Source organism: Scyliorhinus torazame, chromosome 6, assembly GCF_047496885.1.
Source record: "Scyliorhinus torazame isolate Kashiwa2021f chromosome 6, sScyTor2.1, whole genome shotgun sequence".
Classification (NCBI taxonomy): domain Eukaryota; kingdom Metazoa; phylum Chordata; class Chondrichthyes; order Carcharhiniformes; family Scyliorhinidae; genus Scyliorhinus; species Scyliorhinus torazame.
Window position 1 is genome coordinate 244,341,727 of NC_092712.1, and position 26,902 is coordinate 244,368,628.

The 26,902-nt window shown below is 53.1% G+C and overlaps 1 long non-coding RNA gene across 1 annotated transcript in view; it reads right to left on the reverse strand.

Moving 5' to 3' along the window:
• LOC140425797 (uncharacterized) overlaps positions 1–26,902 on the reverse strand; it is a 334,937-nt gene that overhangs the window by 230,889 nt on the left and 77,146 nt on the right. The window lies entirely within an intron of this gene.

Genomic DNA, 26,902 nt, shown 5'->3' on the forward strand with positions numbered 1-26,902 from the left:
TTCGCTAGCTTGGAGAAGGGACAGTTTGCTAGCTTGGAGAAGGGACGGTTTGCCAGCTTGAAGAAGGGACGGTTTACTAGCTTGGAAAAGGGACGGTTCGCTAGCTTGGAGAAGGGTCGGTTTGCCAGCTTGGAGAAAGGACGGTTTGCTAGCTTGGTGAAGGGACGGTTTGCTAGCTTGGAGAAGGGATGGTTTGCTGGCTTGGAGAAGGGATGGTTTGCTGGCTTGGAGAAGGGACGATTTGCTATCTGGGAGAATGGATGGTTTGGGAGCTTGGAAAAGGGACGGTTTGCTAGCTTGAAGAAGGGAGGGTTTGCTAGCTTGGAGAAGGGACCGTTCGCTGATTTGGAGAAGGGTTGATTTGCTAGCATTGAGAAGGGACGGTTTGCTAGCTTTGAGAAGGGATGGTTTGGCAGCTTGGAGAAGGGACGGTTTGCTATCTTCGAGAAGGGACGGTTCGCGAGCTGGTAGAAGGAACGGTTCGCTAGCTTTGAGAAGGATCGGTTCACTGGTCTGGAGAGGGGACGGTTTGCTAGCTTGGAGAAGGGATGGTTTGCTAGCTTGGAGAAGGGATGGTTTGCTGGCTTGGAGAAGGGACGATTTGCTAGCTGGGAGAAGGGATGGTTTGGTAGCTTGGAGAATGGATGGTTTGCGAGCTTGGAAAAGGGACGGTTTGCTAGCTTGAAGAAGGGAGGGTTTGCTAGCTTGGAGAAGGGACCGTTCGCTGATTTGGAGAAGGGTTGATTTGCTAGCATTGAGAAGGGACGGTTTGCTAGCTTTGAGAAGGGATGGTTTGGCAGCTTGGAGAAGGGACGGTTTGCTAGCTTCGAGAAGGGACGGTTCGCGAGCTGGTAGAAGGAACGGTTCGCTAGCTTTGAGAAGGATCGGTTCACTGGTCTGGAGAGGGGACGGTTTGCTAGCTTGGAGAAGGGACGGTTCGCTAGCTTGGAGAAGTGACGGTTTGCTTGCTTGGAGATGGGACGGTTCACTATCTTGGAGGAGGGACGGTTGGCACGCTTGGAGAAGGGACGGTTCGCTAGCTTGGAGAAGGGACGGTTCGCTGGTTTGGAGAAGGTACCGTTTGCCAGCTTGGAGAAGGGACGGTTCGGTAGTTTGGAGAAGGGCTGGTTCGCTGGTTTGGAGAAGGGACGGTTTGCTAGCTTGGAGAAGGGACGGTTTGCTAGCTTGGAGACGGGACGTTTCGCTAGCTTGGATAAGGGATGGTTCGCTGGTTTGGAGAAGGGCCGGTTCGCTAGCATAGAGAAGGGACGGTTTTCTAGCTTGGAGAAGGGATGGTTCGCTGGTTTGGAGAAGGAACGGTTTTACTAGCTTGGAGAAGGGAGATTCGCTAGCTTGGAGATGCGACGGTTTGCTAGATTGGAAAAGGGATGGTTCGCTAGCTTGGAGAAGGGACAGTTTGCTAGCTTGGAGAAGGGACGGTTTGCTAGCTTGAAGAAGGGACGGTTTACTAGCTTGGAAAAGGGACGGTTCGCTAGCTTGGAGAAGGGTCGGTTTGCCAGCTTGGAGAAAGGACGGTTTGCTAGCTTGGTGAAGGGACGGTTCGCTAGCATGGAGAAGGGATGGTTTGCTAGCTTGGAGAAGGGATGGTTTGCTGGCTTGGAGAAGGGACGATTTGCTAGCTGGGAGAATGGATGGTTTGCGAGCTTGGAAAAGGGACGGTTTGCTAGCTTGAAGAAGGGAGGGTTTGCTAGCTTGGAGAAGGGACCGTTCGCTAATTTGGAGAAGGGTTGATTTGCTAGCATTGAGAAGGGACGGTTTGCTAGCTTTGAGAAGGGATGGTTTGGCAGCTTGGAGAAGGGACGGTTTGCTAGCTTCGAGAAGGGACGGTTCGCGAGCTGGTAGAAGGAACGGTTCGCTAGCTTTGAGAAGGATCGGTTCACTGGTCTGGAGAGGGGACGGTTTGCTAGCTTGGAGAAGGGACGGTTCGCTAGCTTGGAGAAGGGACGGTTTGCTTGCTTGGAGATGGGACGGTTCACTAGCTTGGAGGAGGGACGGTTGGCACGCTTGGAGAAGGGACGGTTCGCTAGCTTGGAGAATGGACGGTTTGCTAGCTTGGAGACGGGACGGTTCGCAGGTTTGGAGAAGGGACGGTTCGCTGGTTTGGAGAAGGTACGGTTTGCTAGCTTGGAGAAGGGACGGTTCGGTAGTTTGGAGAAGGGATGGTTCGCTGGTTTGGAGAAGGGACGGTTTGCTAGCTTGGAGAAGCGACGGTTTGCTAGCTTGGAGAAGGGACGTTTCGCTAGCTTGGATAAGGGATGGTTCGCTGGTTTGGAGAAGGGACGGTTCGCTAGCTTGGAGAAGGGACAGTTTGCTAGCTTGGCGAATGGACGGTTTGCTAGCTTGGAGAAGGGACGGTTTGCTAGCTTGGAGATGGGATGGTTCTTTAGCTTTGAGAAGGGACGGTTTGCTAGATTGGAGAAGAGACGGTTCACTAGCTTGGAGAAGGGACGGTTCGCGAGCTTGGAGAAGGAACGGTTCACTGGTTTGGAGAGGGGATGTTTCGCTAGCTTGGAGAAGGGATGGTTCGCTAGTTTGGAGAAGGGATGGATCACTAGCTTGGAGAAGGGACAGTCTGCTAGCTTGGAGAGGGGACGGTTTGCTAGCTTGGAGAAAGGACGGTTCGCTAGCTTGGAGAAAGGACGGTTCGCTAGCTTGGAGAAGGGACGGCTTGCTAGCTTGGAGATGGGATGGTCCATTAGCTTGGAGAAGGGACCGATCGCTGGTTTGGAGAAGGGACGGTTTGCTAGCTTGGAGAAGGGATGGTTCGCTAGCTTGGAGAAGGGACGATTTGCTAGCTTGGAGAAGGGACGCTGGCATGGAGAAGGGACGGTTTGCGAGCTTGGAGAAGGGATGGTATGCTAGCTTGGAGAAGGGATGGTATGCTAGCTTAGAGTAGGGACGGTTTGCTTGCTTGAAGAAGGGACGGTTCGCTAGCTTGGAGAAGGAACGGTTTGCTAGTTTGGAGAAGGGACAGTTCGCTAGCTTGGAGAAGGGACGGTTCACTGGTTCGGAGAAGGGACCGTTTGTTAACTTGGAGAAGGGATAGCTTGCTAGCTTGGAGATGGGATGGTTCATTAGATTTGAGAAGGGGCCGTTTGCTAGCTTGGAGAAGGGACGGTTTGCTAGCGTGGAGAAGGGACGGTTTGCTAGCTTGGACAAGGGACGGTTCTCAGGTATGGAGAAGGGATGGTTCGCTAGCTTGGAGAAGGGACGGTTCGCTGGCTTGGAGAAGAGACGGTTTGCTAGCTTGAAGAAGGGAGGGTTTGCTAGCTTGGAGAAGGGATGGTTCGCTGGTTTGGAGAAGGGACGGATTACTAGCTTGGAAAAGGGACGGTTCTCAGGTATGGAGAAGGGATGGTTCGCTAGCTTGGAGAAGGGACGGTTCGCTGGCTTGGAGAAGAGACGGTTTGCTAGCTTGAAGAAGGGAGGGTTTGCTAGCTTGGAGAAGGGACCGTTCGCTGATTTGGAGAAGGGTTGATTTGCTAGCATTGAGAAGGGACGGTTTGCTAGCTTTGAGAAGGGATGGTTTGCCAGCTTGGAGAAGGGACGGTTTTCTAGCTTCGAGAAGGGACGGTTCGCTAGCTTGTAGAAGGAACGGTTCGCTAGCTTTGAGAAGGATCGGTTCACTGGTTTGGAGAGGGGACGGTTTGCAAGCTTGGAGAAGGGACGGTTCGCAAGCTTGGAGAAGGGACGGTTCGCTAGCTTGGAGAAGGGACGGTTTGCTTGCTTGCAGATGGGATGGTTCACTAGCTTGGAGGAGGGACGGTTGGCACGCTTGGAGAAGCGACGGTTCGCAGGTTTGGAGAAGGGACGGTTCGCTGGATTGGAGAAGGTACGGTTTGCTAGCTTGGAGAAGGGACGGTTCGGTAGTTTGGAGAAGGGATGGTTCGCTGCTTTGGAGAAGGGACGGTTTGCTAGCTTGGAGAAGCGACGGTTTGCTAGCTTGGAGAAGGGACGTTTCGCTAGCTTGGAGAAGGGATGGTTCGCTGGTTTGGAGAAGGGACGGTTCGCTAGCATAGAGAAGGGACGGTTTTCTAGCTTGGAGAAGGGATGGTCCGCTGGTTTGGAGAAGGGACAGTATTACTAGCTTGGAGAAGGGAGGTTCGCTAGCTTGGAGAAGGGACGGTTTGCTCGCTTGGAAAAGGGATGGTTCGCTGGCTTGATGAAGGGACAATTTGCTAGCTTGGAGAAGGGACGGTTTGCCAGCTTGAAGAAGGGACGGTTTACTAGCTTGGAGAAGGGACGTTTCGCTAGCATGGAGAAGGGATGGTTTGCTAGCTTGGAGAAGGGATAGTTTGCTGGCTTGGAGAAGGGACGATTTGCTAGCTTGGAGAATGGATGGTTTGCGAGCTTGGAAAAGGGACGGTTTGCTAGCTTGAAGAAGGGAGGGTTTGCTAGCTTGGAGAAGTGACCGTTCGCTGATTTGGAGAAGGGACGATTTGCTAGCATTGAGAAGGGACGGTTTGCTAGCTTTGAGAAGTGACGGTTTGCCAGCTTGGAGAAGGGACGGTTCGCTAGTTTGTAGAAGGGACGGTTCGCTAATTTGGAGAAGGGAAGGTTGGCTGGTTTGGAGAAGGAGCGGTTCGCTAGCCTAGAGAAGGGACGGTTTGCTAGCTTGGAGAAGGGACGGTTCGCTGATTTGGAGAAGGGACAATTTGCTAGCTTTGAGAAGGGACGGTTCGCTAGCTTGGAGTAGGGACACTGGCATGGAGAAGGGACGGTTTGCGAGCTTGGAGAAGAGACGGATTGCTAGCTTGAAGAAGGGACGGTTTGCTAGCTTGGAGAAGGGACGTTTCGCTAGCTTGGAGAAGGGGTGGTTCGCTGGTTTGGAGAAGGAGCAGTTCGCTAGCTTAGAGAAGGGACGGTTTCCTAGCTTGGAGGCGGGATGGTTCGCTAGCCTGGAGAAGGGACAGTTCACTGGTTTGGAGAAGGGGTGGTTTCCTAGCTTCGAGAAGGGACGGTTCGCTAGCTTGGAGAAGGGACGGTTCGCTAGCTTGGAGAAGGATCGGTTCACTGGATTGGAGAAGGAACGGTTCGCTGGTTTGTAGAAGGGACGGTTTGCTAGCTTGGAGAAGGGACGGTTTGCTAGCTTGAAGAAAGGACGGTGTGCTAGCTTGGAGAAGGGATGGTTCGCTAGCTTGGAGAAGGAACGGTTTGCTAGTTTCGAGAAGGGACGGTTCGCTAGCTTGGTGAAGGGAAGGTTCACTGGTTTGGAGAAAGGACTGTTTGTTAGCATGGAGAAGGGACGGCTTGCTAGCTTGGAGATGGGATGGTTCATTAGCTTTGAGAAGGGACGGTTTGCTAGCTTGGAGAAGGGACGGTTCACTAGCTTGGAGAAGGGACGGTTTGCTAGCTTGGAGAAGGGACGGTTTGCTAGCTTGGAGAAGGGACGGTTCGCTAGCTTGGAAAAGGGATGGTTTGCTGGCTTGGAGAGGGGATGGTTTGCTAGCTTGGAGAGGGGATGGTTCGCTAGCTTGGAGAAGGGATGATTCGCTAGCTTGGAGAATGGATGTTTTGCGAACTTGGAAAAGGGACGGTTTGCTAGCTTGGAGAAGGGACCATTCGCTGAATTGGAGAAGGGACTATTTGCCAGCTTCGAGAAGGGACGGTTTGCTAGCTTGGAGAAGGGACGGTTCGCTAGCTTGGAGAAGGGACGGTTCGCTAGCTTGGAGAAGGATCGGTTCACTGGTTTGGAGAGGGGACGATTTGCTAGCTTGGAGAAGGGATGGTATTCTAGCTTGGAGAAGGGACGGTTCGCAAGCTTGGAGAAGGGATGGTTCGGCAGCTTGGAGAAGGGACGGTTTGCTAGCTTGGAGAAGGAACGGTTCGCTGGTTTGTCGAAGGGACGGTTTGCTAGCTTGGAGAAGGGACGGTTTGCTAGCTTGAAGAAAGGACGGTTTGCTAGCTTGGAGAAGGGATGGTTCGCTAGCTTGGAGAAGGAACGGTTTGCTAGTTTCGAGAAGGGACGGTTCGCTAGCTTGGTGAAGGGAAGGTTCACTGGTTTGGTGAAAGGGATGGTTTGCTAGCTTGGAAAAGGGATGGTTTGCTACCTTGGAGAGGTGATGGTTCGCTAGCTTGGAGAAGGGATGGTTCCATAGCTTGGAGAATGGATGGTTTGCGAGCTTGGAAAAGGAACGGTTTGCTAGCTTGAAGAAGGGAGGGTTTGCTAGCTTGGAGAAGGGACCGTTCACTGATTTGGAGAAGGGACGATTTGCTAGCATTGAGACGGGACGGTTTGCGAGCTTTGAGAAGGGACACTTTGCCAGCTTGGAGAAGGGACAGTTCGCTTGCTTGGAGAAGGGACGGTTGGCTTGTTTGGAGAAGGAGCGGTTCGCTAGCTTAGAGAAGGGACGGTTTGCTAGCTTGGAGAAGGGACGGTTCGCTGATTTGGAGAAGGGACAATTTGCTAGCTTTGAGAAGGGACCGGTTTGTTGCTTGGAGAAGGGACGCTAGCATGGAGAAGGGACGGTTTGCGAGCTTGGAGAAGAAACGGTTTGCTAGCTTGAAGAAGGGACGGTTTGCTAGCTTGGAGAAGGGAACGTTCGCTAGCTTGGAGAAGGGACGATTCGCAGGTTTGGAGAAGGGACGGTTCGCTAGCGTGGAGAAGGGACGGTTTGCGAGCTTGGAGAAGGGACCTGTTTGCTAGCTTGGAGAAGGGACGGTTTGCTAGCTTGATGAAGGTACGGTTCGCTAGCTTGGAGAAGGGACGGTTCGCGAGCTTGGAGAATGGACGGTTCGCTAGCTTGTAGAAGGGACGGTTCGCTGGCTTGGAGATGGGACGGTTTGCTAACTTGGAGATGGGACGGTTCGCTAGCTTGGAGAAGGGACAGTTCGCTGGTTTGGAGAAGGGATGGTTTGCTTGCTTGGAGAAGGGATGGTTCGCTAGCTTGGAGAAGGGATGGTTTGCTAGCTTGGAGAAGGGAAGGTTTGCTAGCTTGGAGAAGGCACGGTTTGTTCGCTTGGAGAATGAGAAGGGACGGTTTGCTAGCTTGGAGAAGGGCTAGTTACGTAGCTTGGAGAAGGGACGGTTTGCTAGCTTGGAGAAGGGACGGTTCGCTAGCTTGGAAAAGGGATGGTTTGCTAGCTTGGAAAGGGGATGGTTCGCTAGCTTGGAGAAGGGATGGTTCGCTAGCTTGGAGAATGGACGGTTTGCTAGCTTTGAGAAGGGACGGTTTGCCAGCTTGGAGAAGGGACGGTTTGCTAGCTTGAAGAAGGGACAGTTCGCTAGCTTGGAGAAAGGACGGTTCGCTAGCTTGGAGAAGGGACGGTTCGCAAGCTTGGAAAAGGGATGGTTCGCTAGCTTGGAGAAGGGACAGTTTGCTAGCTTGGATAAGGGACGGTTTGCTAGCTTGAAGAAAGGACGGTTTGCTAGCTTGGAGAAGGGACGGTTCACTAGCTTGGAGAAGGGACGGTTTGCTAGCTTGAAGAAGGGACGGTTTGCTAGCTTGGAGAAGGGATGGGGTGCTAGTTTGGAGAAGGGACGGTTCACTAGCTTGGAGAAAGGACGGTTCACTAGCTTGGAGAAAGGACGGTTCGCTAGCTTGGAGAAGGGACGGCTTGCTAGCTTGGAGATGGAATGGTCCATTAGCTTGGAGAAGGGACCGATCGCTGGTTTGGAGAAGGGAAGGTTTGCCAGCTTGGAGAAGGGATGGTTCGCTAGCATGCAGAAGGGACGGTTTGCGAGCTTGGAGAAGGGACGGTTTGCTAGCTTGGAAAAGGGACGTTTCGCTACCTTGGAGAAGGGATGGTAGGCTGGTTTGGAGAAGGAGCGGTTCGCTAGCTTTGAAAAGGGATGGTTTGCTAGCTTGGAAAAGGGATGGTTTGCTACCTTGGAGAGGTGATGGTTCGCTAGCTTGGAGAAGGGATGGTTCCATAGCTTGGAGAATGGATGGTTTGCGAGCTTGGAAAAGGGACTGTTTGCTAGCTTGGAAAAGGGATGGTTTGCTACCTTGGAGAGGTGATGGTTCGCTAGCTTGGAGAAGGGATGGTTCCATAGCTTGGAGAATGGATGGTTTGCGAGCTTGGAAAAGGGACGGTTTGCTAGCTTGAAGAAGGGAGGGTTTGCTAGCTTGGAGAAGGGACGATTTGCTAGCATTGAGAAGGGACGGTTTGCTAGCTTTGAGAAGGGACGGTTTGCCAGCTTGGAGAAGGGACGGTTCGCTTGCTTGGAGAAGGGACGGTTGGCTTGTTTGGAGAAGGAGCGGTTCGCTAGCTTAGAGAAGGGACGGTTTGCTAGCTTGGAGAAGGGACGGTTCGCTGATTTGGAGAAGGGACAATTTGCTAGCTTTGAGAAGGGACCGGTTTGCTAGCTTGGAGAAGGGACGCTAGCATGGAGAAGGGACGGTTTGCGAGCTTGGAGAATAAACGGTTTGCTAGCTTGAGGAAGGGACGGTTTGCTAGCTTGGAGAAGGGAACGTTCGCTAGCTTGGAGAAGGGACGATTCGCAGGTTTGGAGAAGGGACGGTTCGCTAGCGTGGAGAAGAGACGGTTTGCTAGCTTGGAGAAGGGACCTGTTTGCTAGCTTGGAGAAGGGACGGTTTGCTAGCTTGATGAAGGTACGGTTCACTAGCTTGGAGAAGGGACGGTTCGCGAGCTTGGAGAATGGACCGTTCGCTAGCTTGTAGAAGGGACGGTTCGCTAGCTTGGAGATGGGACGGTTTGCTAACTTGGAGATGGGACGGTTCGCTAGCTTGGAGAAGGGACAGTTCGCTGGTTTCGAGAAGGGATGGTTTGCTTGCTTGGAGAAGGGATGGTTCGCTAGCTTGGAGAAGGGATGGATTGCGAGCTTGAAGAAGGGAAGGTTTGCTAGCTTGGAGAAGGCACGGTTTGTTCGCTTGGAGAATGAGAAGGGACGGTTTGCTAGCTTGGAGAAGGGATGGTTACGTAGCTTGGAGAAGGGACGGTTTGCTAGCTTGGAGAAGGGACGGTTCGCTAGCTTGGAAAAGGGATGGTTTGCTAGCTTGGAAAGGTGATGATTCGCTAGCTTGGAGAAGGGATGGTTCGCTAGCTTGGAGAATGGATGGTTTGCGAACTTGGAAAAGGGACGGTTTGCTAGCTTGGAGAAGGGACCTGTTTGCTAGCTTGGAGAAGGGACGGTTTGCTAGCTTGATGAAGGTACGGTTCGCTAGCTTGGAGAAGGGACGGTTCGCGAGCTTGGAGAATGAACGGTTCGCTAGCTTGTAGAAGGGACGGTTCGCTGGCTTGGAGATGGGACGGTTTGCTAACTTGGAGATGGGACGGTTCGCTAGCTTGGAGAAGGGACAGTTCGCTGGTTTGGAGAAGGGATGGTTTGCTTGCTTGGAGAAGGGATGGTTCGCTAGCTTTGAGAAGGATCGGTTCACTGGTTTGGAGAGGGGACGGTTTGCAAGCTTGGAGAAGGGACGGTTCGCAAGCTTGGAGAAGGGACGGTTCGCTAGCTTGGAGAAGGGACGGTTTGCTTGCTTGCAGATGGGATGGTTCACTAGCTTGGAGGAGGGACGGTTGGCACGCTTGGAGAAGCGACGGTTCGCTAGCTTGGAGAATGGACGGTTTGCTAGCTTGGAGACGGGACGGTTCGCAGGTTTGGAGAAGCGACGGTTTGCTAGCTTGGAGAATGGACGTTTCGCTAGCTTGGAGAAGGGATGGTTCGCTGGTTTGGAGAAGGGACGGTTCGCTAGCATAGAGAAGGGACGGTTTTCTAGCTTGGAGAAGGGATGGTCCGCTGGTTTGGAGAAGGGACAGTATTACTAGCTTGGAGAAGGGAGGTTCGCTAGCTTGGAGAAGGGACGGTTTGCTCGCTTGGAAAAGGGATGGTTCGCTGGCTTGATGAAGGGACAATTTGCTAGCTTGGAGAAGGGACGGTTTGCCAGCTTGAAGAAGGGACGGTTTACTAGCTTGGAGAAGGGACGTTTCGCTAGCATGGAGAAGGGATGGTTTGCTAGCTTGGAGAAGGGATAGTTTGCTGGCTTGGAGAAGGGACGATTTGCTAGCTTGGAGAATGGATGGTTTGCGAGCTTGGAAAAGGGACGGTTTGCTAGCTTGAAGAAGGGAGGGTTTGCTAGCTTGGAGAAGTGACCGTTCGCTGATTTGGAGAAGGGACGATTTGCTAGCATTGAGAAGGGACGGTTTGCTAGCTTTGAGAAGTGACGGTTTGCCAGCTTGGAGAAGGGACGGTTCGCTAGTTTGTAGAAGGGACGGTTCGCTAATTTGGAGAAGGGAAGGTTGGCTGGTTTGGAGAAGGAGCGGTTCGCTAGCCTAGAGAAGGGACGGTTTGCTAGCTTGGAGAAGGGACGGTTCGCTGATTTGGAGAAGGGACAATTTGCTAGCTTTGAGAAGGGACGGTTCGCTAGCTTGGAGTAGGGACACTAGCATGGAGAAGGGACGGCTTGCGAGCTTGGAGAAGAGACGGATTGCTAGCTTGAAGAAGGGACGGTTTGCTAGCTTGGAGAAGGGACGTTTCGCTAGCTTGGAGAAGGGGTGGTTCGCTGGTTTGGAGAAGGAGCAGTTCGCTAGCTTAGAGAAGGGACGGTTTCCTAGCTTGGAGGCGGGATGGTTCGCTAGCCTGGAGAAGGGACAGTTCGCTGGTTTGGAGAAGGGGTGGTTTCCTAGCTTCGAGAAGGGACGGTTCGCTAGCTTGGAGAAGGGACGGTTCGCTAGCTTGGAGAAGGATCGGTTCACTGGATTGGAGAAGGAACGGTTCGCTGGTTTGTAGAAGGGACGGTTTGCTAGCTTGGAGAAGGGACGGTTTGCTAGCTTGAAGAAAGGACGGTGTGCTAGCTTGGAGAAGGGATGGTTCGCTAGCTTGGGAGAAGGAACGGTTTGCTAGTTTCGAGAAGGGACGGTTCGCTAGCTTGGTGAAGGGAAGGTTCACTGGTTTGGAGAAAGGACTGTTTGTTAGCATGGAGAAGGGACGGCTTGCTAGCTTGGAGATGGGATGGTTCATTAGCTTTGAGAAGGGACGGTTTGCTAGCTTGGAGAAGGGACGGTTCACTAGCTTGGAGAAGGGACGGTTTGCTAGCTTGGAGAAGGGACGGTTTGCTAGCTTGGAGAAGGGACGGTTCGCTAGCTTGGAAAAGGGATGGTTTGCTGGCTTGGAGAGGGGATGGTTTGCTAGCTTGGAGAGGGGATGGTTCGCTAGCTTGGAGAAGGGATGATTCGCTAGCTTGGAGAATGGATGTTTTGCGAACTTGGAAAAGGGACGGTTTGCTAGCTTGGAGAAGGGACCATTCGCTGAATTGGAGAAGGGACTATTTGCCAGCTTCGAGAAGGGACGGTTTGCTAGCTTGGAGAAGGGACGGTTCGCTAGCTTGGAGAAGGGACGGTTCGCTAGCTTGGAGAAGGATCGGTTCACTGGTTTGGAGAGGGGACGATTTGCTAGCTTGGAGAAGGGATGGTATTCTAGCTTGGAGAAGGGACGGTTCGCAAGCTTGGAGAAGGGATGGTTCGGCAGCTTGGAGAAGGGACGGTTTGCTAGCTTGGAGAAGGAACGGTTCGCTGGTTTGTAGAAGGGACGGTTTGCTAGCTTGGAGAAGGGACGGTTTGCTAGCTTGAAGAAAGGACGGTTTGCTAGCTTGGAGAAGGGATGGTTCGCTAGCTTGGAGAAGGAACGGTTTGCTAGTTTCGAGAAGGGACGGTTCGCTAGCTTGGTGAAGGGAAGGTTCACTGGTTTGGTGAAAGGGATGGTTTGCTAGCTTGGAAAAGGGATGGTTTGCTACCTTGGAGAGGTGATGGTTCGCTAGCTTGGAGAAGGGATGGTTCCATAGCTTGGAGAATGGATGGTTTGCGAGCTTGGAAAAGGAACGGTTTGCTAGCTTGAAGAAGGGAGGGTTTGCTAGCTTGGAGAAGGGACCGTTCACTGATTTGGAGAAGGGACGATTTGTTAGCATTGAGACGGGACGGTTTGCGAGCTTTGAGAAGGGACACTTTGCCAGCTTGGAGAAGGGACAGTTCGCTTGCTTGGAGAAGGGACGGTTGGCTTGTTTGGAGAAGGAGCGGTTCGCTAGCTTAGAGAAGGGACGGTTTGCTAGCTTGGAGAAGGGACGGTTCGCTGATTTGGAGAAGGGACAATTTGCTAGCTTTGAGAAGGGACCGGTTTGTTGCTTGGAGAAGGGACGCTAGCATGGAGAAGGGACGGTTTGCGAGCTTGGAGAAGAAACGGTTTGCTAGCTTGAAGAAGGGACGGTTTGCTAGCTTGGAGAAGGGAACGTTCGCTAGCTTGGAGAAGGGACGATTCGCAGGTTTGGAGAAGGGACGGTTCGCTAGCGTGGAGAAGGGACGGTTTGCGAGCTTGGAGAAGGGACCTGTTTGCTAGCTTGGAGAAGGGACGGTTTGCTAGCTTGATGAAGGTACGGTTCGCTAGCTTGGAGAAGGGACGGTTCGCGAGCTTGGAGAATGGACGGTTCGCTAGCTTGTAGAAGGGACGGTTCGCTGGCTTGGAGATGGGACGGTTTGCTAACTTGGAGATGGGACGGTTCGCTAGCTTGGAGAAGGGACAGTTCGCTGGTTTGGAGAAGGGATGGTTTGCTTGCTTGGAGAAGGGATGGTTCGCTAGCTTGGAGAAGGGATGGTTTGCTAGCTTGGAGAAGGGAAGGTTTGCTAGCTTGGAGAAGGCACGGTTTGTTCGCTTGGAGAATGAGAAGGGACGGTTCGCTAGCTTGGAGAAGGGACGGTTCGCTAGCTTGGAAAAGGGATGGTTTGCTAGCTTGGAAAGGGGATGGTTCGCTAGCTTGGAGAAGGGATGGTTCGCTAGCTTGGAGAATGGACGGTTTGCTAGCTTTGAGAAGGGACGGTTTGCCAGCTTGGAGAAGGGACGGTTTGCTAGCTTGAAGAAGGGACAGTTCGCTAGCTTGGAGAAAGGACGGTTCGCTAGCTTGGAGAAGGGACGGTTCGCAAGCTTGGAAAAGGGATGGTTCGCTAGCTTGGAGAAGGGACAGTTTGCTAGCTTGGATAAGGGACGGTTTGCTAGCTTGAAGAAAGGACGGTTTGCTAGCTTGGAGAAGGGACGGTTCACTAGCTTGGAGAAGGGACGGTTTGCTAGCTTGAAGAAGGGACGGTTTGCTAGCTTGGAGAAGGGATGGGGTGCTAGTTTGGAGAAGGGACGGTTCACTAGCTTGGAGAAAGGACGGTTCACTAGCTTGGAGAAAGGACGGTTCGCTAGCTTGGAGAAGGGACGGCTTGCTAGCTTGGAGATGGAATGGTCCATTAGCTTGGAGAAGGGACCGATCGCTGGTTTGGAGAAGGGAAGGTTTGCCAGCTTGGAGAAGGGATGGTTCGCTAGCATGCAGAAGGGACGGTTTGCGAGCTTGGAGAAGGGACGGTTTGCTAGCTTGGAAAAGGGACGTTTCGCTACCTTGGAGAAGGGATGGTAGGCTGGTTTGGAGAAGGAGCGGTTCGCTAGCTTTGAAAAGGGATGGTTTGCTAGCTTGGAAAAGGGATGGTTTGCTACCTTGGAGAGGTGATGGTTCGCTAGCTTGGAGAAGGGATGGTTCCATAGCTTGGAGAATGGATGGTTTGCGAGCTTGGAAAAGGGACTGTTTGCTAGCTTGGAAAAGGGATGGTTTGCTACCTTGGAGAGGTGATGGTTCGCTAGCTTGGAGAAGGGATGGTTCCATAGCTTGGAGAATGGATGGTTTGCGAGCTTGGAAAAGGGACGGTTTGCTAGCTTGAAGAAGGGAGGGTTTGCTAGCTTGGAGAAGGGACCGTTCGCTGATTTGGAGAAGGGACGATTTGCTAGCATTGAGAAGGGACGGTTTGCTAGCTTTGAGAAGGGACGGTTTGCCAGCTTGGAGAAGGGACGGTTTGCTAGCTTGGAGAAGGGACGGTTCGCTGATTTGGAGAAGGGACAATTTGCTAGCTTTGAGAAGGGACGCTAGCATGGAGAAGGGACGGTTTGCGAGCTTGGAGAAGAAACGGTTTGCTAGCTTGAAGAAGGGACGGTTTGCTAGCTTGGAGAAGGGAACGTTCGCCAGCTTGGAGAAGGGACGATTCGCAGGTTTGGAGAAGGGACGGTTCGCTAGCGTGGAGAAGGGACGGTTTGCTAGCTTGGAGAAGGGACCTGTTTGCTAGCTTGGAGAAGGGACGGTTTGCTAGCTTGATGAAGGTACGGTTCGCTAGCTTGGAGAAGGGACGGTTCGCGAGCTTGGAGAATGGACCGTTCGCTAGCTTGTAGAAGGGACGGTTCGCTGGCTTGGAGATGGGACGGTTTGCTAACTTGGAGATGGGACGGTTCGCTAGCTTGGAGAAGGGACAGTTCGCTGGTTTCGAGAAGGGATGGTTTGCTTGCTTGGAGAAGGGATGGTTCGCTAGCTTGGAGAAGGGATGGATTGCTAGCTTGGAGAAGGGAAGGTTTGCTAGCTTGGAGAAGGCACGGTTTGTTCGCTTGGAGAATGAGAAGGGACGGTTTGCTAGCTTGGAGAAGGGATGGTTACGTAGCTTGGAGAAGGGACGGTTTGCTAGCTTGGAGAAGGGACGGTTCGCTAGCTTGGAAAAGGGATGGTTTGCTAGCTTGGAAACGTGATGATTCGCTAGCTTGGAGAAGGGATGGTTCGCTAGCTTGGAGAATGGATGGTTTGCGAGCTTGGAAAAGGGACGGTTTGCTAGCTTGAAGAAGGGAGGGTTTGCTAGCTTGGAGAAGGGACGATTTGCTAGCTTGGAGAAGGGACGGTTTGCTAGCTTTGAGAAGGGACGGTTTGCCAGCTTGGAGAAGGGACGGTTTGCTAGCTTGAAGAAGGGACGGTTCAATAGCTTGGAGAAAGGACGGTTCGCTAGCTTGGAGAAGGATCAGTTCACTGGTTTGGAGAGGGGATGTATCGCTAGCTTGAGAGAAGGGATGGTTCGCTAGTTTGGAGAAGGGATGGTTCGCTAGCTTGGAGAAGGGACGGTTCGCGAGCTTGGAGAATGGACCGTTCGCTAGCTTGTAGAAGGGACGGTTCGCTGGCTTGGGGAAGGGACGGTTCGCTGGTATTGGAGAAGGGACGGTTTGCTAGCTTGGAGAAGGGACGGTTCGCTAGCTTGGAGAAGCGATGGTTCGCTAGCTTCGAGAAGGAATGGGTCGCTAGCTTGAACAGATGGTTATTCTAGCTTGGAGGAGAAACGGTTTGCTAGCTTGGAGAAGGGACTGTTCGCTAGCTTGGAGAAGGGACGGTATGCTAGCTTGGAGATGGGACGGTTCGCAGGTTTGGAGAAGGGACGGTTCGCTGGTTTGGAGAAGGTACGGTTTGCTAGCTTGGAGAAGGGACGGTTCAGTAGTTTGGAGAAGGGATGATTCGCTGGTTTGGAGAAGGGACGGTTTGCTAGCTTGGAGAAGGGACGGTTTGCTAGCTTGGAGAAGGGACATTTCGTTAGCTTGGATAAGGGATGGTTCGCTGGTTTGGAGAAGGGACGGTTCGCTAGCATAGAGAAGGGACGGTTTTCTAACTTGGAGAAGGGACGGTTCGCTAGTTTGGAGAAGGGACGGTTTTACTAGCTTGGAGAAGGGAGGTTCGCTAGCTTGGAGAAGGGACGGTTTGCTACCGTGGAAAAGGGATGGTTCGCTAGCTTGGAGAAGGGACAGTTTGCTAGGTTGGAGAAGGGACGGGTTGCTAGCTCGGAGAAGGGACAGTTTGCTAGCTTGGAGAAGGGACGGTTCGCTAGCTTGGAGAAGGGACGGATGCTAGCTTGGCGAAGGGATGGTTCGCTGGTTTGGCGAAGGAACGGTTCGCTAGCTTGCAGAAGGGATGGTTCGCTGGTTTGGAGAAGGGATGGTTCGCGAGCTTGGAGAAGGGACGGTTTGCTAGCTTGGAGAAGGGACGGTTTGCCAGCTTGAAGAAGGGACGGTTTATTAGCTTGGAGAAGGGACGGTTTGCTAGCTTGGAGATGGAACGGTTCGCTAGCTTGGAGAAGGGTCAGTTTGCTAGCTTGGAGAAAGGACAGTTTGCTAGCTTGGAGAAGGGACGGTTCGCTAGCATGGAGAAGGGACGGTTCGCTAGCTTGGAGAAGGGACGGTTTGCTAGCTTGGAGAAGGGACGGTTTGCTAGCTGGAGATGGGACGGTTCGCTGGTTTGGCGAAGGAACGGTTCGCTAGCTTGCAGAAGGGATGGTTCGCTGGTTTGGAGAAGGGATGGTTCGCGAGCTTGGAGAAGGGACGGTTTGCTAGCTTGGAGAAGGGACGGTTTATTAGCTTGGAGAAGGGACAGTTTGCTAGCTTGGAGATGGAACGGTTCGCTAGCTCGGAGAAGGGTCGGTTTGCTAGCTTGGAGAAAGGACAGTTTGATAGCTTGGAGAAGGGACAGTTCGCTAGCATGGAGAAGGGACGGTTCGCTAGCTTGGAGAAGGGACGGTTTGCTAGCTTGGAAAAGGGATGGTTCGCTAGCTTAGAGAAGGGACAGTTTGCTAGCTAGGAGAAGGGACAGTTCGCTAGCTTGGAGAAGGGACGGTTTGCTAGCTTGGAGAAGGGATGGTTCGCTGGTTTGGAGAAGGAACGGTTCGCTAGCTTGGAGAAGGGATGGTTCGCTGGTTTGGAGAAGGGATGGTTAGCGGGCGTGGAGAAGTGACGGTTTGCTAGCTTGGAGAAGGGACGGTTTGCTAGCTTGGAGATGGAACGGTTCGCTAGCTTGGAGAAGGGTCGGTTTGCTAGCTTGGAGAAAGGACAGTTTGATAGCTTGGAGAAGGGACTGTTCGCTAGCATGGAGAAGGGACGGTTCGCTAGCTTGGAGAAGGGACGGTTTGCTAGCTTGGAAAAGGGATGGTTCGCTAGCTTAGAGAAGGGACAGTTTGCTAGCTTGGAGAAGGGACGGTTTGCTAGCTAGGAGAAGGGACAGTTTGCTAGCTTGGAGAAGGGACGGTTCGCTAGCTTGGAGAAGGGACGGTTTGCTAGCTTGGAGAAGGGATGGTTCGCTGGTTTGGAGAAGGAACGGTTCGCTAGCTTGGAGAAGGGATGGTTCGCTGGTTTGGAGAAGGGATGGTTAGCGGGCGTGGAGAAGTGACGGTTTGCTAGCTTGGAGAAGGGACGGTTCGCTAGCTTGGAGAAGGGACGGTTGGCTGGTTTGGAGAAGGAGCGGTTCTCTAGCTTAGAGAAGGGACAGTTTGCTAGCTTGGAGAAGTGACGGTTCGTTGACTTGGAGAAGGGACAATTTGCTAGCTTTGTGAAGGGACGGGTTGCTAGCTTTGAGAAGGGACCTGTTTGCTAGCTTGGAGAAGGGACGTTTCGCTAGCTTGGAGAAGGGATGGTTCGCTGCTTTGGAGAAGGAGCGGTTCGCTAGCTTAGAGAAGAGACGGTTTGCTAGCTTGGAGAAGGGACCCCTTTGCTAGCTTGGAGAAGGGACGGTTTGCTAGCTGGGAGAAGGGACGGTTTGCTAGCTTGAAGAAGGTACGGTTCGCTAGCTTGGAGAAGGGACGGTTCGCCAACTTGGAGAATGGACGGTTCGCTAGCTTGTAGAAGGGACGGTTCGCTAGCTTGGAGAAGGGACGGTTTGCTAGCTTGGAGGTGGGATGGTTCGCTAGCTTGGGGATGGGATGGTTCGCTAGCTTGGAGAAGGGACAGTTCGCTCGCTTGGAGAATGAGATGGGACGGTTTGCTAGCTTGGAGAGGGGATGGTTTGCTAGCTTGGAGAGGGGATGGTTTGCTAGCTTGGAGAAGGGATGGTTCGCTGGCTTGGAGAATGGATGTTTTGCGAGATTGGAAAAGGGACGGTTTGCTAGCTTGAAGAAGGGAGGGTTTGCTAGCTTGGAGAAGGGACCGTTCGCTGATTTGGAGAAGGGACGATTTGCTAGCATTGAGAAGGGACGGTTTGCTAGCTTGGAGAAGGGACGGTTCTCTAGCTTGGAGAAGGGACGGTTCGCTAGCTTGGAGAAGGATCGGTTCACTGGTTTGGAGAGGGGACGGTTTGCTAGCTTGGAGAAGGGACGGTTCGCTAGCTTGGAGAAGGGACGGTTCGCTGGCTTGGGGAAGGGACGGGTTGCTAGCTCGGAGAAGGGACAGTTTGCTAGCTTGGAGAAGGGACGGTTCGCTAGCTTGGAGAAGGGACGGATGCTAGCTTGGCGAAGGGATGGTTCGCTGGTTTGGCGAAGGAACGGTTCGCTAGCTTGCAGAAGGGATGGTTCGCTGGTTTGGAGAAGGGATGGTTCGCGAGCTTGGAGAAGGGACGGTTTGCTAGCTTGGAGAAGGGACGGTTTGCCAGCTTGAAGAAGGGACGGTTTATTAGCTTGGAGAAGGGACGGTTTGCTAGCTTGGAGATGGAACGGTTCGCTAGCTTGGAGAAGGGTCAGTTTGCTAGCTTGGAGAAAGGACAGTTTGCTAGCTTGGAGAAGGGACGGTTCGCTAGCATGGAGAAGGGACGGTTCGCTAGCTTGGAGAAGGGACGGTTTGCTAGCTTGGAGAAGGGACGGTTTGCTAGCTGGAGATGGGACGGTTCGCTGGTTTGGCGAAGGAACGGTTCGCTAGCTTGCAGAAGGGATGGTTCGCTGGTTTGGAGAAGGGATGGTTCGCGAGCTTGGAGAAGGGACGGTTTGCTAGCTTGGAGAAGGGACGGTTTATTAGCTTGGAGAAGGGACAGTTTGCTAGCTTGGAGATGGAACGGTTCGCTAGCTTGGAGAAGGGTCGGTTTGCTAGCTTGGAGAAAGGACAGTTTGATAGCTTGGAGAAGGGACAGTTCGCTAGCATGGAGAAGGGACGGTTCGCTAGCTTGGAGAAGGGACGGTTTGCTAGCTTGGAAAAGGGATGGTTCGCTAGCTTAGAGAAGGGACAGTTTGCTAGCTTGGAGAAGGGACGGTTTGCTAGCTAGGAGAAGGGACAGTTTGCTAGCTTGGAGAAGGGACGGTTCGCTAGCTTGGAGAAGGGACGGTTTGCTAGCTTGGAGAAGGGATGGTTCGCTGGTTTGGAGAAGGAACGGTTCGCTAGCTTGGAGAAGGGATGGTTCGCTGGTTTGGAGAAGGGATGGTTAGCGGGCGTGGAGAAGTGACGGTTTGCTAGCTTGGAGAAGGGACGGTTTGCTAGCTTGGAGATGGAACGGTTCGCTAGCTTGGAGAAGGGTCGGTTTGCTAGCTTGGAGAAAGGACAGTTTGATAGCTTGGAGAAGGGACAGTTCGCTAGCATGGAGAAGGGACGGTTCGCTAGCTTGGAGAAGGGACGGTTTGCTAGCTTGGAAAAGGGATGGTTCGCTAGCTTAGAGAAGGGACAGTTTGCTAGCTTGGAGAAGGGACGGTTTGCTAGCTAGGAGAAGGGACAGTTTGCTAGCTTGGAGAAGGGACGGTTCGCTAGCTTGGAGAAGGGACGGTTTGCTAGCTTGGAGAAGGGATGGTTCGCTGGTTTGGAGAAGGAACGGTTCGCTAGCTTGGAGAAGGGATGGTTCGCTGGATTGGAGAAGGGATGGTTAGCGGGCGTGGAGAAGTGACGGTTTGCTAGCTTGGAGAAGGGACGGTTCGCTAGCTTGGAGAAGGGACGGTTGGCTGGTTTGGAGAAGGAGCGGTTCTCTGGCTTAGAGAAGGGACAGTTTGCTAGCTTGGAGAAGTGACGGTTCGTTGACTTGGAGAAGGGACAATTTGCTAGCTTTGTGAAGGGACGGGTTGCTAGCTTTGAGAAGGGACCTGTTTGCTAGCTTGGAGAAGGGACGTTTCGCTAGCTTGGAGAAGGGATGGTTCGCTGCTTTGGAGAAGGAGCGGTTCGCGAGCTTAGAGAAGAGACGGTTTGCTAGCTTGGAGAAGGGACCCCTTTGCTAGCTTGGAGAAGGGACGGTTTGCTAGCTGGGAGAAGGGACGGTTTGCTAGCTTGAAGAAGGTACGGTTCGCTAGCTTGGAGAAGGGACGGTTCGCCAACTTGGAGAATGGACGGTTCGCTAGCTTGTAGAAGGGACGGTTCGCTAGCTTGGAGAAGGGACGGTTTGCTAGCTTGGAGGTGGGATGGTTCGCTAGCTTGGGGATGGGATGGTTCGCTAGCTTGGAGAAGGGACAGTTCGCTCGCTTGGAGAATGAGATGGGACGGTTTGCTAGCTTGGAGAGGGGATGGTTTGCTAGCTTGGAGAGGGGATGGTTTGCTAGCTTGGAGAAGGGATGGTTCGCTAGCTTGGAGAATGGATGTTTTGCGAGATTGGAAAAGGGACGGTTTGCTAGCTTGAAGAAGGGAGGGTTTGCTAGCTTGGAGAAGGGACCGTTCGCTGATTTGGAGAAGGGACGATTTGCTAGCATTGAGAAGGGACGGTTTGCTAGCTTGGAGAAGGGACGGTTCTCTAGCTTGGAGAAGGGACGGTTCGCTAGCTTGGAGAAGGATCGGTTCACTGGTTTGGAGAGGGGACGGTTTGCTAGCTTGGAGAAGGGACGGTTCGCTAGCTTGGAGAAGGGACGGTTCGCTGGCTTGGGGAAGGGACGGTTCGCTGGTATTGGAGAAGGGACGGTTTGCTAGCTTGGAGAAGGGACGGTTCGCTAGCTTGGAGAAGCGATGGTTCACTAGCTTCGAGAAGGAATGGGTCGCGAGCTTGAACAGATGGTTATTCTAGCTTGGAGGAGAAACGGTTTGCTAGCTTGGAGAAGGGACTGTTCGCTAGCTTGGAGAAGGGACGGTTTGCTAGCTTGGAGATGGGACGGTTCGCAGGTTTGGAGAAGGGACGGTTCGCTGGTTTGGAGAAGGTACGGTTTGCTAGCTTGGAGAAGGGACGGTTCAGTAGTTTGGAGAAGGGATGATTCGCTGGTTTGGAGAAGGGACGGTTTGCTAGCTTGGAGAAGGGACGGTTTGCTAGCTTGGAGAAGGGACGTTTCGTTAGCTTGGATAAGGGATGGTTCGCTGGTTTGGAGAAGGGACGGTTCGCTAGCATAGAGAAGGGACGGTTTTCTAGCTTGGAGAAGGGACGGTTCGCTAGTTTGGAGAAGGGACGGTTTTACTAGCTTGGAGAAGGGAGGTTCGCTAGCTTGGAGAAGGGACGGTTTGCTACCGTGGAAAAGGGATGGTTCGCTAGCTTGGAGAAGGGACAGTTTGCTAGCTTGGAGAAGGGACGGATGCTAGCTTGGCGAAGGGATGGTTTGCTAGCTTGGAGAAGGGACGGTTTGCTAGCTGGAGATGGGACGGTTCGCTGGTTTGGCGAAGGAACGGTTCGCTAGCTTGCAGAAGGGATGGTTCGCTGGTTTGGAGAAGGGATGGTTCGCGAGCTTGGAGAAGGGACGGTTTGCTAGCTTGGAGAAGGGACGGTTTGCCAGCTTGAAGAAGGGACGGTTTATTAGCTTGGAGAAGGGACGGTTTGCTAGCTTGGAGATGGAACGGTTCGCTAGCTTGGAGAAGGGTCAGTTTGCTAGCTTGGAGAAAGGACAGTTTGCTAGCTTGGAGAAGGGACAGTTCGCTAGCATGGAGAAGGGACGGTTCGCTAGCTTGGAGAAGGGACGGTTTGCTAGCTTGGAGAAGGGACGGTTTGCTAGCTGGAGATGGGACGGTTCGCTGGTTTGGCGAAGGAACGGTTCGCTAGCTTGCAGAAGGGATGGTTCGCTGGTTTGGAGAAGGGATGGTTCGCGAGCTTGGAGAAGGGACGGTTTGCTAGCTTGGAGAAGGGACGGTTTATTAGCTTGGAGAAGGGACAGTTTGCTAGCTTGGAGATGGAACGGTTCGCTAGCTTGGAGAAGGGTCGGTTTGCTAGCTTGGAGAAAGGACAGTTTGATAGCTTGGAGAAGGGACAGTTCGCTAGCATGGAGGAGGGACGGTTCGCTAGCTTGGAGAAGGGACGGTTTGCTAGCTTGGAAAAGGGATGGTTCGCTAGCTTAGAGAAGGGACAGTTTGCTAGCTTGGAGAAGGGACGGTTTGCTAGCTAGGAGAAGGGACAGTTTGCTAGCTTGGAGAAGGGACGGTTCGCTAGCTTGGAGAAGGGACGGTTTGCTAGCTTGGAGAAGGGATGGTTCGCTGGTTTGGAGAAGGAACGGTTCGCTAGCTTGGAGAAGGGATGGTTCGCTGGTTTGGAGAAGGGATGGTTAGCGGGCATGGAGAAGTGACGGTTTGCTAGCTTGGAGAAGGGACGGTTTGCTAGCTTGGAGATGGAACGGTTCGCTAGCTTGGAGAAGGGTCGGTTTGCTAGCTTGGAGAAAGGACAGTTTGATAGCTTGGAGAAGGGACAGTTCGCTAGCATGGAGAAGGGACGGTTCGCTAGCTTGGAGAAGGGACGGTTTGCTAGCTTGGAAAAGGGATGGTTCGCTAGCTTAGAGAAGGGACAGTTTGCTAGCTTGGAGAAGGGACGGTTTGCTAGCTAGGAGAAGGGACAGTTTGCTAGCTTGGAGAAGGGACGGTTCGCTAGCTTGGAGAAGGGACGGTTTGCTAGCTTGGAGAAGGGATGGTTCGCTGGTTTGGAGAAGGAACGGTTCGCTAGCTTGGAGAAGGGATGGTTCGCTGGTTTGGAGAAGGGATGGTTAGCGGGCGTGGAGAAGTGACGGTTTGCTAGCTTGGAGAAGGGACGGTTCGCTAGCTTGGAGAAGGGACGGTTGGCTGGTTTGGAGAAGGAGCGGTTCTCTAGCTTAGAGAAGGGACAGTTTGCTAGCTTGGAGAAGTGACGGTTCGTTGACTTGGAGAAGGGACAATTTGCTAGCTTTGTGAAGGGACGGGTTGCTAGCTTTGAGAAGGGACCTGTTTGCTAGCTTGGAGAAGGGATGCTAGCATGGAGAAGGGACGTTTCGCTAGCTTGGAGAAGGGATGGTTCGCTGCTTTGGAGAAGGAGCGGTTCGCTAGCTTAGAGAAGAGACGGTTTGCTAGCTTGGAGAAGGGACCCCTTTGCGAGCTTGGAGAAGGGACGGTTTGCTAGCTGGGAGAAGGGACGGTTTGCTAGCTTGAAGAAGGTACGGTTCGCTAGCTTGGAGAAGGGACGGTTCGCCAACTTGGAGAATGGACGGTTCGCTAGCTTGTAGAAGGGACGGTTCGCTAGCTTGGAGAAGGGACGGTTTGCTAGCTTGGAGGTGGGATGGTTCGCTAGCTTGGGGATGGGATGGTTCGCTAGCTTGGAGAAGGGACAGTTCGCTCGCTTGGAGAATGAGATGGGACGGTTTGCTAGCTTGGAGAGGGGATGGTTTGCTAGCTTGGAGAGGGGATGGTTTGCTAGCTTGGAGAAGGGATGGTTCGCTAGCTTGGAGAATGGATGTTTTGCGAGATTGGAAAAGGGACGGTTTGCTAGCTTGAAGAAGGGAGGGTTTGCTAGCTTGGAGAAGGGACCGTTCGCTGATTTGGAGAAGGGACGATTTGCTAGCATTGAGAAGGGACGGTTTGCTAGCTTGGAGAAGGGACGGTTCTCTAGCTTGGAGAAGGGACGGTTCGCTAGCTTGGAGAAGGATCGGTTCACTGTTTTGGAGAGGGGACGGTTTGCTAGCTTGGAGAAGGGACGGTTCGCTAGCTTGGAGAAGGGACGGTTCGTTGGCTTGGATAAGAGACGGTTCACTAGCTTGGAGAAGGGCACGTTCGCTAGCTTGGAGAAGGGACCTGTTTGCTAGCTTGGAGAAGGGATGCTAGCATGGAGAAGGGACGGTTTGCGAGCTTGGAGAAGAGACGGTTTGCTTGCTTGAAGAAGGGATGGTTTGCTAGCTTGGAGAAGGGACGGTTTGCTAGCTTTGAGAAGGGACGGTTTGCCAGCTTGGAGAAGGGACGGTTTGCTAGCTTGAAGAAGGGACGGTTCACTAGCTTGGAGAAAGGACGGTTCGCTAGCTTGGAGAAGGATCAGTTCACTGGTTTGGAGAGGGGATGTATCGCTAGCTTGAGAGAAGGGATGGTTCGCTAGTTTGGAGAAGGGATGGTTCGCTAGCTTGGAGAAGGGACGGTTCGCGAGCTTGGAGAATGGACCGTTCGCTAGCTTGTAGAAGGGACGGTTCGCTGGCTTGGGGAAGGGACGGTTCGCTGGTATTGGAGAAGGGACGGTTTGCTAGCTTGGAGAAGGGACGGTTCGCTAGCTTGGAGAAGCGATGGTTCGCTAGCTTCGAGAAGGAATGGGTCGCTAGCTTGAACAGATGGTTATTCTAGCTTGGAGGAGAAACGGTTTGCTAGCTTGGAGAAGGGACTGTTCGCTAGCTTGGAGAAGGGACGGTTTGCTAGCTTGGAGATGGGACGGTTCGCAGGTTTGGAGAAGGGACGGTTCGCTGGTTTGGAGAAGGTACGGTTTGCTAGCTTGGAGAAGGGACGGTTCAGTAGTTTGGAGAAGGGATGATTCGCTGGTTTGGAGAAGGGACGGTTTGCTAGCTTGGAGAAGGGACGGTTTGCTAGCTTGGAGAAGGGACGTTTCGTTAGCTTGGATAAGGGATGGTTCGCTGGTTTGGAGAAGGGACGGTTCGCTAGCATAGAGAAGGGACGGTTTTCTAGCTTGGAGAAGGGACGGTTCGCTAGTTTGGAGAAGGGACGGTTTTACTAGCTTGGAGAAGGGAGGTTCGCTAGCTTGGAGAAGGGACGGTTTGCTACCGTGGAAAAGGGATGGTTCGCTAGCTTGGAGAAGGGACAGTTTGCTAGGTTGGAGAAGGGACGGGTTGCTAGCTCGGAGAAGGGACAGTTTGCTAGCTTGGAGAAGGGACGGTTCGCTAGCTTGGAGAAGGGACGGATGCTAGCTTGGCGAAGGGATGGTTTGCTAGCTTGGAGAAGGGACGGTTTGCTAGCTGGAGATGGGACGGTTCGCTGGTTTGGCGAAGGAACGGTTCGCTAGCTTGCAGAAGGGATGGTTCGCTGGTTTGGAGAAGGGATGGTTCGCGAGCTTGGAGAAGGGACGGTTTGCTAGCTTGGAGAAGGGACGGTTTGCCAGCTTGAAGAAGGGACGGTTTATTAGCTTGGAGAAGGGACGGTTTGCTAGCTTGGAGATGGAACGGTTCGCTAGCTTGGAGAAGGGTCAGTTTGCTAGCTTGGAGAAAGGACAGTTTGCTAGCTTGGAGAAGGGACGGTTCGCTAGCATGGAGAAGGGACGGTTCGCTAGCTTGGAGAAGGGACGGTTTGCTAGCTTGGAGAAGGGACGGTTTGCTAGCTGGAGATGGGACGGTTCGCTGGTTTGGCGAAGGAACGGTTCGCTAGCTTGCAGAAGGGATGGTTCGCTGGTTTGGAGAAGGGATGGTTCGCGAGCTTGGAGAAGGGACGGTTTGCTAGCTTGGAGAAGGGACGGTTTATTAGCTTGGAGAAGGGACAGTTTGCTAGCTTGGAGATGGAACGGTTCGCTAGCTTGGAGAAGGGTCGGTTTGCTAGCTTGGAGAAAGGACAGTTTGATAGCTTGGAGAAGGGACAGTTCGCTAGCATGGAGAAGGGACGGTTCGCTAGCTTGGAGAAGGGACGGTTTGCTAGCTTGGAAAAGGGATGGTTCGCTAGCTTAGAGAAGGGACAGTTTGCTAGCTTGGAGAAGGGACGGTTTGCTAGCTAGGAGAAGGGACAGTTTGCTAGCTTGGAGAAGGGACGGTTCGCTAGCTTGGAGAAGGGACGGTTTGCTAGCTTGGAGAAGGGATGGTTCGCTGGTTTGGAGAAGGAACGGTTCGCTAGCTTGGAGAAGGGATGGTTCGCTGGTTTGGAGAAGGGATGGTTAGCGGGCGTGGAGAAGTGACGGTTTGCTAGCTTGGAGAAGGGACGGTTTGCTAGCTTGGAGATGGAACGGTTCGCTAGCTTGGAGAAGGGTCGGTTTGCTAGCTTGGAGAAAGGACAGTTTGATAGCTTGGAGAAGGGACAGTTCGCTAGCATGGAGAAGGGACGGTTCGCTAGCTTGGAGAAGGGACGGTTTGCTAGCTTGGAAAAGGGATGGTTCGCTAGCTTAGAGAAGGGACAGTTTGCTAGCTTGGAGAAGGGACGGTTTGCTAGCTAGGAGAAGGGACAGTTTGCTAGCTTGGAGAAGGGACGGTTCGCTAGCTTGGAGAAGGGACGGTTTGCTAGCTTGGAGAAGGGATGGTTCGCTGGTTTGGAGAAGGAACGGTTCGCTAGCTTGGAGAAGGGATGGTTCGCTGGTTTGGAGAAGGGATGGTTAGCGGGCGTGGAGAAGTGACGGTTTGCTAGCTTGGAGAAGGGACGGTTCGCTAGCTTGGAGAAGGGACGGTTGGCTGGTTTGGAGAAGGAGCGGTTCTCTAGCTTAGAGAAGGGACAGTTTGCTAGCTTGGAGAAGTGACGGTTCGTTGACTTGGAGAAGGGACAATTTGCTAGCTTTGTGAAGGGACGGGTTGCTAGCTTTGAGAAGGGACCTGTTTGCTAGCTTGGAGAAGGGACGTTTCGCTAGCTTGGAGAAGGGATGGTTCGCTGCTTTGGAGAAGGAGCGGTTCGCTAGCTTAGAGAAGAGACGGTTTGCTAGCTTGGAGAAGGGACCCCTTTGCTAGCTTGGAGAAGGGACGGTTTGCTAGCTGGGAGAAGGGACGGTTTGCTAGCTTGAAGAAGGTACGGTTCGCTAGCTTGGAGAAGGGACGGTTCGCCAACTTGGAGAATGGACGGTTCGCTAGCTTGTAGAAGGGACGGTTCGCTAGCTTGGAGAAGGGACGGTTTGCTAGCTTGGAGGTGGGATGGTTCGCTAGCTTGGGGATGGGATGGTTCGCTAGCTTGGAGAAGGGACAGTTCGCTCGCTTGGAGAATGAGATGGGACGGTTTGCTAGCTTGGAGAGGGGATGGTTTGCTAGCTTGGAGAGGGGATGGTTTGCTAGCTTGGAGAAGGGATGGTTCGCTAGCTTGGAGAATGGATGTTTTGCGAGATTGGAAAAGGGACGGTTTGCTAGCTTGAAGAAGGGAGGGTTTGCTAGCTTGGAGAAGGGACCGTTCGCTGATTTGGAGAAGGGACGATTTGCTAGCATTGAGAAGGGACGGTTTGCTAGCTTGGAGAAGGGACGGTTCTCTAGCTTGGAGAAGGGACGGTTCGCTAGCTTGGAGAAGGATCGGTTCACTGGTTTGGAGAGGGGACGGTTTGCTAGCTTGGAGAAGGGACGGTTCGCTAGCTTGGAGAAGGGACGGTTCGCTGGCTTGGGGAAGGGACGGTTCGCTGGTATT